Here is a 13,450-nt window from a genome sequence, read left to right on the forward strand (position 1 = left end):
TATACTCCCTACTGTGACCAAATTCCAAAATCAGCATTCCTCTTTAGTGGTGAGACTGGAAATGTTTCTGCCTTATAACCAAAGCTGTCACATAGCTGAGCATATTATACTTTTAGGAATTGTGACTTCATCTGCTTTCAGCCAGATTCTCTTATTACTAATAGATACTTTTTCCCAAATTTCATTTTATTTATTCTTCATAATAGAATCTGTCTCTAATTTTTTAAGGATAATTGAAAACAATTAAGTAGTTCTTCTAATCAAGTTTGAGTAATTTCACATTTCGTACTCTTTATAAGAAAATCCATCATGGATCTATATATTCTACTAACATCACATTTTCCACTCTTCTGTTTTGAACTACAGTATAGTTTATTTCTTGAAGTTTTGCTTTGACAAGTGTAATTTTGTCATTGCATAATGTGAGTTCTTAGTACTTATACAGTCACATTTCTTTTGTTCATATAGCAGATAATTCATGCTAGAAAAGCAGGTTGTAGTCTATTTCTTAAAGAGTATAGAAAGAAATAGAAAATCTAAAGAAGCATATTGAGCATCCCTTGATAGTTTGAAACTAGCAAACCCTCTTCCTTTATTGCTTCCCTCTGTTTGCAGAGGATTGTTGTCCCATGGATATATATTTCCTAATTAGTGATATGCTGTGTTTTTTAAATCAATAGGTTTTAAAAATAATTAATGGAATAATTCTGTATCTTAAAGACAAAGGCTCATGAATATAGCTTGAAAATGCTCTTTCAAGAAAAAGATTGCTTATTTTTTTTTTAATTTGTTTTGCTCATTGAGATGTAGTAAACGTAAAATAAAATTCAAAATCCTGGGAGGGGGCCAAGGTGGTGGAGGAGTAGAGGACCCTATTTCAACCAGTCCCCTGAATTGAGCTGGATATCTGCCAGACCACTCTGAACACCCATGAAATCAGCCTGAGATGTAAAAAGGTATATCAGGATCTATACCAACAGAATATGTCCAGTGGCCAATTTCAGGTATGAAGCAGGAGCCACAATTCTGCGGGCAGATACCTGAAGATAAACAGAAGGGAGAAGTAGCCTCCATAAGCACTGGCATCCAGATGGTGAAGTAACACAGGAGCACAAAAGCATCCCATGCTGGGTACCAGGCACAGACTCGCAGACTGGTAGCCGCCAGGAAAGGACTTTAAGGCAGCCCCTCCAGATTGAACCCTGGAGCTGCAGGGGCATAGATGGGAATTGGGAGCAGCTGGCAGTTTTAGAAGCCCAAAGGGCAGAGACGTGCCAGGACCTGGAAGCAAGGGCTAGGAGTGCTGTTGTGGGGCCCACAACCCAGGACGCTGCAGTTTTCAGCAGCACAGACAAAAAACGGAGTCAGTATGGCCTGGAGGGCCTTCTGAAGAACAGACTGTGATCTCTGTGTTCTGAGACAGAAGATTGGGTATGGTCACTTCTGCTCTGACTCTCGGAAGAGACATGAAAAGCCACCAAGGAAAGCTGCCAGAGAACAAAAGCCCCCCAAAACTGGTTCTCACTGAGCCTATTCCCCCCCACAGCGGAGCAGGGCAACTTTGCCCAAACAGGGATGCATAAGTAACAGCACCGCAGACCCCTTACCCCAGAAGACAGGCTGAAAGAACAAGAAGCCATCAACCCTAAGGTCCCTATAAAATGGGGTGCATCTTGCTTGGCTTGTGGTCCATGGTTTGGACTCTGTACATCCCCTCAACCACCTCTTGCTGGAATGACTGGGAGGATAAACCCCCAAACAGAGTAAAAATTCAGGGACCGACCTCTTCCACAAAACTAATGGATATGCACATAAACAAGATGTGGGAAATGGACTTCAGGGCAATGGTTATGTAGACAATAGCAAGGTTGGAGAAAACCGTTAATGGCAACATAGATTCTCTAAGGGAAGAAGTGAAAGCTGATCTGGCAGAACTTAAAAATGTTATCAGTGAGATCCAATCTAATCTAGATACTCTAACAGCTAGGCTAAATGAAGCAGAAGAATGAATTAGTGATCTAGGAGACAAACTGATAGTAGAGAAGGATCAGGAGGAGGCCTGGAACAAACAGCTTAGAGTACATGGAAATAGAATTAGAGAAGTAATGACACCATGAAATGTTCCAAAGTCAGAATTATTGGGATCCCTGAGGGGGTGGAGAGAGACAGAGAAAGAGAGAGAGGACTAGAAGATATAGTTGAGCAAATCCTAGCTGAAAATTTCCCTCATCTATGGAATGAAACAAGTGTTCATGTCCTAGAGGCAGAGGGAACACCCCCCAAGATCCAGAAGGGCAGACTGACACCCCCCCCCCCCCCCAGTATGTGAGAGTGAAACTCACCAATCTTAAAACCAGGGAAAACATCTTAAGGGCAGCTAAGGGGAAAAGATTCCTTATGTACAGAGGGAGGAACATCAGAATAATGTCAGACCAGTCCACAGAAACCTGGCAAGCCAGAAAGGGCTGGCAAGGCATATTCAGTGTACTAAATGAGAAGAACATGTTGCCAACAATACTTTATCCGGCAAGGCTGTCACTCAGAGCGGATGGAGAGAGGAAGAGCTTCCAAGACTGGCAAAAACTGAAAGAATATGTGACTATTAAGCTGGCCCAGCAACAAGTATTAAGGGATTTCTATAAAAGAAGAAAGACCCCCCCCCCCCCCAGAGTGGTTTTGAACAGAAATTTACAGAGACAATCTGTAGAAACAAGGATGTCACAGGCAACATGATGAAAATAAAAATGTATCTTTCAATAATCATTATCAACATGAATGGCCTAAATGCTCCCATAAAACAGCACAGGGTTGTGGACTGGATAAGGCAGGACCCATCCATATGTTGTCTACAAGAGACTCATTTTGAACCTAAAGATAGATCCAGACTGAAAGTGAAGGGTTGGAAAACCATCTTTCATGCCAGTAGACCTCAAAAGAAAGCTGGGGTAACAATTATCATATCAGACCAATTAGATTTTAAGCTAAAGACTGTGGTCAGAGATGCAGAAGGACACTACATCATTCTTAAAGGGTCTATCCAACAAGAAGATCTAATAATTATAAATATCTGTGCCCCCACCATGGAAACAGTAAACTACATAAGCCAACTGTTAATCAAAATAGAGACATATTGATAATAATACATTAATTATAGGGGATCTTAACACTCCACTCTCTGCAACAGGCAGATCATCCGAACAGAAAATCAACAAAGAAACAAGAGCTTTGATGACACTCTGGACCAGATAGACCTCATACATTTCTACAGAACATTCCACACTAAAACAATAGAATACTCATTTTTCTCGAGTGCACGTGGAACTTTCTTCAGAATAGACCACATACTGGGTCACAAATCAGGTATCAACTGAAACCAAAAGATTGAGACTATTCCCTACATAATCTCTAGTGCTTTGAAACCAGAACTTAATCACAAGAAAAAGTTTGGAAGAAATTCAAGACCGTCTTGCTCAAGAATGTTAAGGTCAATCAGGAAGTCAAAAAAGAACTTAAACAATTCATGGAAACCAGTGAGAACAGAAACATAACAGTCCAAAACCTATGGGATATGGCAAAGGCGGTCCTAAGGGGGAAGTACATGGCCATCCAAGACTCACTCAAAAAAAATAGAAAAATCCTGAATACACAAACTCTCACTACACCTTAAAGATCTGGAGAATGAACAACAAATTAAGCCTAACTCATGCACAAGAAGGGATATAATTAAGATTAGAGCAGAGACCATTGAATTAGAATCCAGAGATACAGTAGAATACATCAAAGAAACTAGAAGCTGGTTCTTTGAAAGAATTAGTAAGATTGATAAACCACTGGCCAGACTAATCCAAAAGAAAAGAGAAAGGATCAAAATTAATAAAATTATAAATGAAAGGGGAGACATCATGACTAACACCAAAGAAATAGAAACAATCAACAGAAATTACCAACAGCTATATGCCAATAAGTTAAGCAATCTAGAAGAAATGGATGCATTCCTGGAAACCTATAAACTTCCAAGACTGAAACAGGAAGAAATTGACAACCTGAATAGACCAATAACTAGTGACGAGATTAAAGCAGTAATCAAAAACCTCCAAAAGATAAGCATCCAGGACCTGATGGATTCCCTGGAGAATTCTACCAAACATTCAAAGAAGAAACAATACCTAGTCTTCTGAAGTTCTTTCAAAAAACAGAAACAGAAGCAAAACTTCCAGACTCTTTCTGTGACACCAGCATTACCTTGATTCCCAAACCAGACAAAGACCTTATCAAAAAGGAGAATTTCAGACCAATATCCCTGATGAATATGGATGCCACAATTCTCAACAAGATCCTAGCTAATAGGATCCAACACTATGTTAAAGAGATTATCCATTATGACCAGGTGGGATTTATCCCTGGGATGCGAGGGTGGTCCAACATTCACAAATCAATCAGTGTGATAGAACAAATCAATAAGAAAAGAGAGAAGAACCACATGGTCCTCTTAGTTGATGTAGAAAAAACATTTGACAAAATGCAGAATCCTTTCCTGATTAAAACTCTTCAGGGTATAGGGATATTCCTCAACTTCATAAAATCCATCTATGAAAAACCCACAGTGACTATCCTTCTCATTGGGGAAAAGCTGAGAGCCTTTCCCTTAAGATCACAAACACAACAAGGATGCCCACCTCTCGCCACTGTTGTTAACATAGTACCAGAAGTCCTAGCAAAAGCAATCAGACAACAAAAAGAAAAAGTATTCAGATTGACAAGAAGTCAAACTCTCTCTCTTTCATCTCTTTGCAGATGACATGATACTTTATGTGGAAAACCCAAAAACTCCACCCCAAAATTGCTAGAACTCATACAGTAATTCAAAATTGCTAGAACTCATACAGTAATTCAGTAATGTGGCAGGTACAAAATCGGTGTGCAGAAATCAGTTGCTTTTTTTATACACTAACAATGAAACTGTAGAAAGGGAAATTAGAGAATCAATTCCATTTACAGTAGCACCAAAAACCATAGGATACCTTGGAATAAACCTAACCAGAGAGGTAAAGGATCTATACTTGAGTAACTATAGAACACTCATGAAAGAAATTGAAGAAGACACAAAAAGATGGAAAAGCATTCCATGCTCATGGATCAGAGGAATAAACATTGTTAAACTGTCTATGCTGACTAGAGCAATCTATACTTTCAATGCCATCCTGATCAAAATACCATTGGCAGTTTTCAACATGCTGGAACAAACAATCCTAAAATTATGTATGGAACCAGAAAAGACCCCAAATCTCCCAGAAAATGTTGAAAAAGAAAAACAAACCTGGGGGGAATCACACTGCCTGATTTCAAGCTATATTACAAGGGTGCGATCACCAAAACAGCATGGTACTGGCACAAAAATAGACACATAGACCAATAGAACAGAGTAGAAATCCCAGATAGGGACCCTCAACTCTATGGCCAACTAATCTTCAGCAAAGCGGGAAAAAAATATCCAATGGAAGAAAAGATAGTCTCTTCAATAAATGGTGCTAGAAAAACTGGACAGGTATATACAGATGAATGGAACTGGACCATCCTTTTACACCATACACCAAGATAAACTCTAAAGATGAATGACCTCAATGTGAGACGGGAATCCATCAAAATCCTAGAGGAGAACATAGGCAGTAATCTCCTTGACATCTGCCACAGCAACTTCTTTCAAGACATGTCTCCAAAGGCAAGGGAAACAAAAGCAAAAATGAACTATTGGGACTTCATCAAAATAAAAAGCTTCTGCACAGCAAAGGAAACCGTTAACAACACAAAGAGGCAACCCACAGAATGGGAAAAGATATTTGCAAATAACAGTACAAAGGGCTGTTATCTAAGGTCTATAAAAAACTCAAACTCAACACCCAAAAAACAAATAATCAAGTCAAAAAATGGGCAGACAACATGAACAGACACTTCTCCAGTGAAGACATACAAATGGCTAACAGACACATGAAATAGTGTTCATCATTAGCCATCAGGGAAATTCAAATCAAAACCACATTAAGATACCACCCCACACTAATTAGAATGGCAAAAATTAGCAAGGCAAGAAACAACAAATGTTGGAGAGGATGTGTGAAAGGGGAACCTCTTACCCTGCTGGTGGAAATGCAAGTTGGTGAAGCCACTCTGGAAAACAATGTGGAGGTTCCTCAAAAAATTAAAAATAGAGCTATCCTATGACCCAGCAATTGCACTACTGAGTATTTACCCCAGAGATACAGATTTAGTGAAAAGAAGGGCCCTTATGTACCCCCTTGTTCTTAGCAGTAATGTCCACAATAGCCAAACTGTGGAAAGAGCCAAGATGCCCTTCAACAGATGAATGGATAAAGAAGATGTGCTCCATATATATAATGGAATATTTCTCAGCCTTCAGAAAGGATGAATACCCAACTTTTGCAACAACATGGATGGGACTGGAGGAGATTATGCTGAGTGAAAAAATAAAGCAGAGAAAGTAAATTATCATATGGTTTCACTTACTTGTGTAACATAAGGAATAGCATGGAGGACATTTGGAGAAGGAAAGGAAAAAAGAAGGGGTGGGAATCAAAGGGGGAGATGAACCTTGACAGACTATGGAATCTGAGAAACAAACTGAGGGTTTTAGAGGGGAGGGGTTTGGGGGAATGGGTTGGCCCAGTGATGGGTATTAAGGAGGAAATGTATTCCATGGAACACTGGGTGTTATACATAAACAATGAATCTTGGAACACGGTATCAAAAACTAATGGCATACTGTATGGTGACTAATATAACCTAATAAAAATCACAATTTTAAAAAAAGGAAGAAAAATATTCAAGATTCTTAGTTGTATAGTTCTGTGCATTTTGGGAAACACACAGTCATGCTAGAAAATATTTGTTTATCCTGAAAAGTTTCTTCATGCCTGTTTCTAGTCAGTTCTGTCTTCCAACACCCAGACCTGATAACTGCTGATCTGTCCCAATAGTTTTCCTTTTTCTAGGATTTCATATAAAATTGTACAATATGTAGCCATTTTGAATCTAACTTCTTTCATGTAGCATAATGCCTTTGAGATTTTTCCATGTAGAACTGTGTCACTATTCCATTGCTTTTAATAAGTAATACTCCAGGTGCGGATATATCACATTCATTTATCTATTTGCCTTATAAACTCTTTCACTGTTAATAATTATGTTATTATTATTAAAATTTGGCTATTATTTAAAAGTACTTACTATTGGTAGACTTTATACATAGCTTTTATAATTTAGTGCTATAAATCATGACATACTGTAGGTCATAACATAGTACATCTTTGAAATCTAGTTTATATGTGTGTATGTATATATGCAACTACTATAGAGGTTAATAGTCCTGACTCTAGAGCAAGACTGCCTGGGTTTTGATCCCACTTTAGCCATTTATAATGATCAACAGGAACTTTTAAACACTGGTAATGGGAGTAGAAATTAAAGTCTTTGAGAAATAATTTTGGATGTTATTTGGATGTTATTTTGTTTTTTAAAAAAAAGTTGAATATTAACATACATTATGACCCCAAGTCCAAATCCTAGGTTATGTTACCAAATAGAAATTCTAGTATATGTGCTTTAAAATTTTTATATAAGAATGTTCATAGCAGTGTTGTTTGTGTTTTATATGTATGTATATAAAAATATGTAAATATATAGTATATACATATATAGAGAGAGAATTATATATATTGTGTTATATATAATGTGTACATAGGTCTATAAAATCGCACATTATAGACCAGTCAAAATTAATGAGATGGATGAATCATAGTTACTTAATGTTGAATAAAGAAGTCACAGAAGGCTAGCCATACTATGAATCCCTAAAATCTCAAAAGTGAAGCAGCATTTAAACAAGGTGTTGTTTAGAAATATGCATACATGTAATAAAATGCTTTTTCTAAGGCGAAGGATTGATTAACAAACAATCTAGGTAGGTTATACCACTATGGGGAGGCAAGAAAATGTTGGAGAATGGAACATATTGAGTGTAACCGTATTGGTAATTTTGTATTCCCAAATAGTGGCAATGCAGGAGTTTGGTTTATTATTATACTTTATAACATATGAATTTACATGTTATATGTATGTTGTATGTATCAAATATTACATAAAACTTTGAATTATTGAAAGAAAACATTTTGAGGCTGAAGAGAAACAACAAATCAACCTGGCATGACATTTTTGTCCATGTAGTCAAACAGTAAATAAAAGAAAATCCTGAGGCTGCATCATTAAAATACTACTCAGCATTACATCCCTAGAGCTGAAGTTATTTGAGAATACTTAAAACTGTTTCTATCTCCGCAAAAACAACAGCAAAGCTGTGTTTCTACCTCAGCCTTACAGTACAGCAAGGATAGCTGGATACCATACTCTAGACACCTTTCATGCTATGTGCCTTCCTGGCGTAGTTTCCTCACCAAAGTGTTCCATAGAAATAAACTTTGGTGTGCTGATTTTCTTTGTTTTACAGTCTCTTTGAAGCAGAAAATTGAACTTCTTTTGAAAGGCTTTGGTCCTAACTAGAGAGTTCCATTGCTGTGTGTCAGGCAGTGCTCCGACACATGAAGAAAAACAAGCAAATCAAGTATGTAAATAGGTAGACAGCATTATGAAACACAGACCAGTGACCCTTGGAGCTCAGTGACCATTGGAGCAATGTTTTACAAGATTGATGCTCTGTGACAAGTTTTGCATGGGCTTTGTTTATCTACAATGAATCCATATTGAATTAACATCAAACTATATGCAGAAGAAAGCACTCGTGATACTTCAGTGCTTGGCACACATTCAAGGTATTATAAATGAATATTTACCCTGACCATCATTAATTGTCTAGGAGTTGTGTGGTCACTAAACGTTTTATTTTCTGTTGGGGTAAATAAACTCCTTTGAAGAGAGGAGGGTATAATGTAAACTTTATTGACATAGTCTCTATTAGTAAGAGGCAGCAGTGGACCTCTGTCCCAAGACATTTGACTGAACACACACAGTATCACTTACCTCGCCACAAGGACAGCAAAGCAGGAGCAGCAGAGTATCTATTTGAAGATTTCACAGTACCCATTTTCGTATTTTCCACTAGTTCAGGATGGACAGTACCATATGGCTTCCACATTAGTGGACCTGTTACTAATAAACGATGGCTGATGTGTAATTACGTTTTCAGTGATTCATCTGTGAAACACCCTGGGTTATTTTACATGGAAGCATCTGGTTCACATGTGTATGGTGGTTGTTCTGTGGTGATTGACATCTGCATTCTTCTAATGAAGTTCTAGTTACGCAGATGTGAGCTATTGCTTTCTTTTTTACGTAGACAAAACCTGCATTTAAAAAATCCTTACCTTGACCCCAAATATGAACATTTCAGTGTTCTGTATGCGCAAACACACCCCTCGTACTGTGGCACTGTGACTGGAACATAATATAAATATTTCATGTGTGCAGTGTATGTCAGTTGTTGAGCAGATGCGTGTAGGCACCTTTATCTCTTTTTATGTTTGTTTACACTGGGACATCTGTTTTAGATTGTAAGCTCAAAGAGGGTAGTGACCATGGCAATTTAATATTATGCAGACAGTGTCCAGTAAAGCATAAGTCCCTTTCAAATGCTTGTCAGTCAAGATGGTGACATTAATGACTTTAAGGAAAAATAGAACTTATAATCTGACTATAAACATCTTTTGTACTTTAAGAAATATTTGCTGGAAATGGCTCTGCTTTCAACTTCACACATTATAATTAGGCAGGTAACACATAAAACTGTGTTGCTTTGAGCAGAATTAGTTTGCCTTGTTAGAATGATTCTCTAGTGGTATGTGAGAAAAGGTTTTAAAAAGGCTGACTTCAAGGCAGGTTTCACGAAGCATGCAACATGTTAGCTGAGCTTTCTACTGTAGGTAGAATTTGGGCACATAGTAGTGAAGAAGACTTTTGAGGCAAAGGGAAATAGGTGTTGGTTAAGAGCATGGAGGAGGCCAGCATATCTGGGTTCAAGTCCTGCCTTAGCCATTTATAAATTGTGAGAACTTAGGCAAGTGGGTCGTATAGGTAAGGTTTTGATTTCTCATTTGGAAAATAGAGACCGTAACAAGACATAGGCTTATTGTGACAACTGCATGAATAAGGAACTTGACACAGCACCTGATTTAAGGAGAACATTTAAAAAATGTTAACTGTTAGTCTCGGTGACAGATGAGCAACTTTGAAGAGACTTTCAACAGAATTTTGCATGTTGAATTAAAAAGAGAAAGCCATGGAGAACAGATCCGGGTTATATGTGAAGCTTTGAAACTTCTAGTTAGAATTTTTATTTGCTTCCAGAAAGGTCAAGGTCCTCTTTTTAAAAAAGTCATCTTTATACCTCTTAAATTATTCTCTTCAATTACATGTGTGGCAGAATGACATCAGAGTATAATTACATATACCTGGATTAAAATATTGGTATCACAAGAAACAAGACACTTTTCAATACATATGTTATCTTTATCCTTTAATCCTTTTGCTTTGTCTCTGCATACTAAATTTAGAAACATTGTCAGGTCTGACTCTTCCTGAATCCCATGGAAAATCTCTCTTTGCCTTATTTCCAAATTAATAATAACCATTTAGTTAATGTATAAGAGAGCGAGTTTAGTCCACACCTCAACAAACAGACATAAAACATTCCTGTAATCAGTCATATGGCCATATCCAATTTCCTTAAGAAAAACGAACAAAAAATAGTGTGTGTAGTATGTATGAAGTCTGTGTCTGATGTGTAATATCAAAACTTTATGATTGGAAACCAAGGGATGAGGTAGTCTTTAAGAAACCTAAGGAATGTCTGATCTTTTTCTGTTTGGTACTATACAAGTATTTTAATGAATACTCGGTTCACTTCCCAAGGTTTTAATCATTTTATTTCCTGGGTTTATTTTGATAGTTACTGTGGTCGTTGCTTCCATTAACATTTTTATCTCTATGTAGTATTTTGTCTATGGCAAAAATCACATTATTTCAAAATGGAACTTTCATTAAAAAATAATTTAATTTTTAGGTAGTTAAAAAGCATATATGCTACTCTCTTGGTTGTAAGCTTTACTTCCCCCTTTAGCATTCTTAAGAGTAAGAACTAAGAGGAACTGCAGTGTTAAAATAAACCATTTCAATTAGAAGTAAATAGAACTGTTACCTGAAGAGCATTGCCTAGAAGGAGTATTCAGGGATGTTCATTGAAATGTGACTTGTAATAGGAATTTAAATTGTTTGTAATTTTTTACTGTGAATGGGGAGTCAGTTATGGTACCTCGCTGTAGTGGAATATACTGTGAGACCATTAAAATGATTATGTAGGGCCATAATTACCGACAAGGAAAGATAATCCCTAGCAAATTAAGAGAAATGTGATATAAAGTATTTTTCATAGTATAATTTTTTTTTTTATTTTTTATAAACATATATTTTTATCCCCAGGGGTACAGGTCTGTGAATCACCAGGTTTACACACTTCACAGCACTCACCAAATCACATACCCTCCCCAATGTCCATAATCCCACCCCCTTCTCCCAAACCCCCTCCCCCCGGCAACCCTCAGTTTGTTTCGTGAGATTAAGAGTCACTTATGGTTTGTCTCCCTCCCAATCCCATCTTGTTTCATTTATTCTTCTTCTACCCACTTAAGCCTCCATGTTGTATCACCACTTCCTCATATCAGGGAGATCATATGATAGTTGTCTTTCTCTGCTTGACTTATTTCGCTAAGCATGATACGCTCTAGTTCCATCCATGTTGTTGCAAATGGCAAGATTTCATTTCTTTTGATGGCTGCATAGTATTCCATTGTGTATATATACCACATCTTCTTGATCCATTCATCTGTTGATGGACATCTAGGTTCTTTCCATAGTTTGGCTATTGTGGACATTGCTGCTATAAACATTCGGGTGCATGTGCCCCTTTGGATCACTACATTTGTATCTTTAGGGTAAATACCCAATAGTGCAATTGCTGGGTCATAGGGCAGTTCTATTTTCAACATTTTGAGGAACCTCCATGCTGTTTTCCAGAGTGGCTGCACCAGCTTGCATTCCCACCAACAGTGTAGGAGGGTTCCCCTTTCTCCGCATCCTCGCCAGCATCTGTCATTTCCTGATTTGTTGATTTTAGCCATTCTGACTGGTGTGAGGTGATATCTCATTGTGGTTTTGATTTGTATTTCCCTGATGCCGAGTGATATGGAACACTTTTTCATGTGTCTGTTCGCCATCTGGATGTCTTCTTTGCAGAAATGTCTGTTCATGTCTTCTGCCCATTTCTTGATTGGATTATTTGTTCTTTGGGTGTTGAGTTTGCTAAGTTCTTTATAGATTCTGGACACTAGTCCTTTATCTGATATGTCGTTTGCAAATATCTTCTCCCATTCTGTCAGTTGTCTTTTGATTTTGTTAACTGTTTCCTTTGCTGTGCAAAAGCTTTTGATCTTGATGAAATCCCAGTAGTTCATTTTTTCCCTTGCTTCCCTTGCCTTTTGCGTTGTTCCTAGGAAGATGTTGCTGCGGCAGAGGTCGAAGAGGTTGCTGCCCGTGTTCTCCTCAAGGATTTTGATGGATTCCTTTCGTACATTGAGATCCTTCATCCATTTTGAGTCTATTTTTGTGTGTGGTGTAAGGAAATGGTCCAATTTCATTTTTCTGCATGTGGCTGTCCAATTTTCCCAGCACCATTTATTGAAAAGGCTGTCTTTTTTCCATTGGACATTCTTTCCTGCTTTGTCGAAGATTAGTTGACCATAGATTTGAGGGTCTATTTCTGGGCTCTCTATTCTGTTCCATTGATCTATGTGTCTGTTTTTGTGCCAGTACCATGCTGTCTTGATGATGACAGCTTTGTAATAGAGCTTGAAGTCCGGAATTGTGATGCCACCAACGTTGGCTTTCTTTTTCAATATCCCTTTGGCTATTCGAGGTCTTTTCTGGTTCCATATAAATTTTAGCATTATTTGTTCCATTTCTTTGAAAAAGGTGGATGGTACTTTGATAGGAATTGCATTAAATGTGTAGATTGCTTTAGGTAGCATAGACATTTTCACAATATTTATTCTTCCAATCCAGGAGCATGGAACATTTTTCCATTTCTTTGTGTCTTCCTCAATTTCTTTCATGAGTACTTTATAGTTTTCTGAGTATAGATTCTGTGTCTCTTTGGTTAGGTTTATTCCTAGGTATCTTATGGTTTTGGATGCAATTGTAAATGGGATTGACTCCTTAATATCTCTTTCTTCTGTCTTGCTGTTGGTGTAGAGAAATGCAACTGATTTCTGTGCATTGATTTTATATCCTGACACTTTACTGAATTCCTGTATAAGTTCTAGCAGTTTTGGAGTGGAGTCTTTTGGGTTTTCCACATATAGTATCATATCAT

The 13,450-nt window shown here is 37.5% G+C and overlaps 1 protein-coding gene across 10 annotated transcripts in view; it reads left to right on the top strand.

The window, feature by feature from the left end:
* XRCC4 (X-ray repair cross complementing 4) overlaps window positions 1-13,450 on the top strand; it is a 317,602-nt gene that overhangs the window by 217,881 nt on the left and 86,271 nt on the right. The window lies entirely within an intron of this gene.

Source organism: Mustela lutreola, chromosome 5, assembly GCF_030435805.1.
Source record: "Mustela lutreola isolate mMusLut2 chromosome 5, mMusLut2.pri, whole genome shotgun sequence".
Classification (NCBI taxonomy): Eukaryota; Metazoa; Chordata; class Mammalia; order Carnivora; family Mustelidae; genus Mustela; species Mustela lutreola.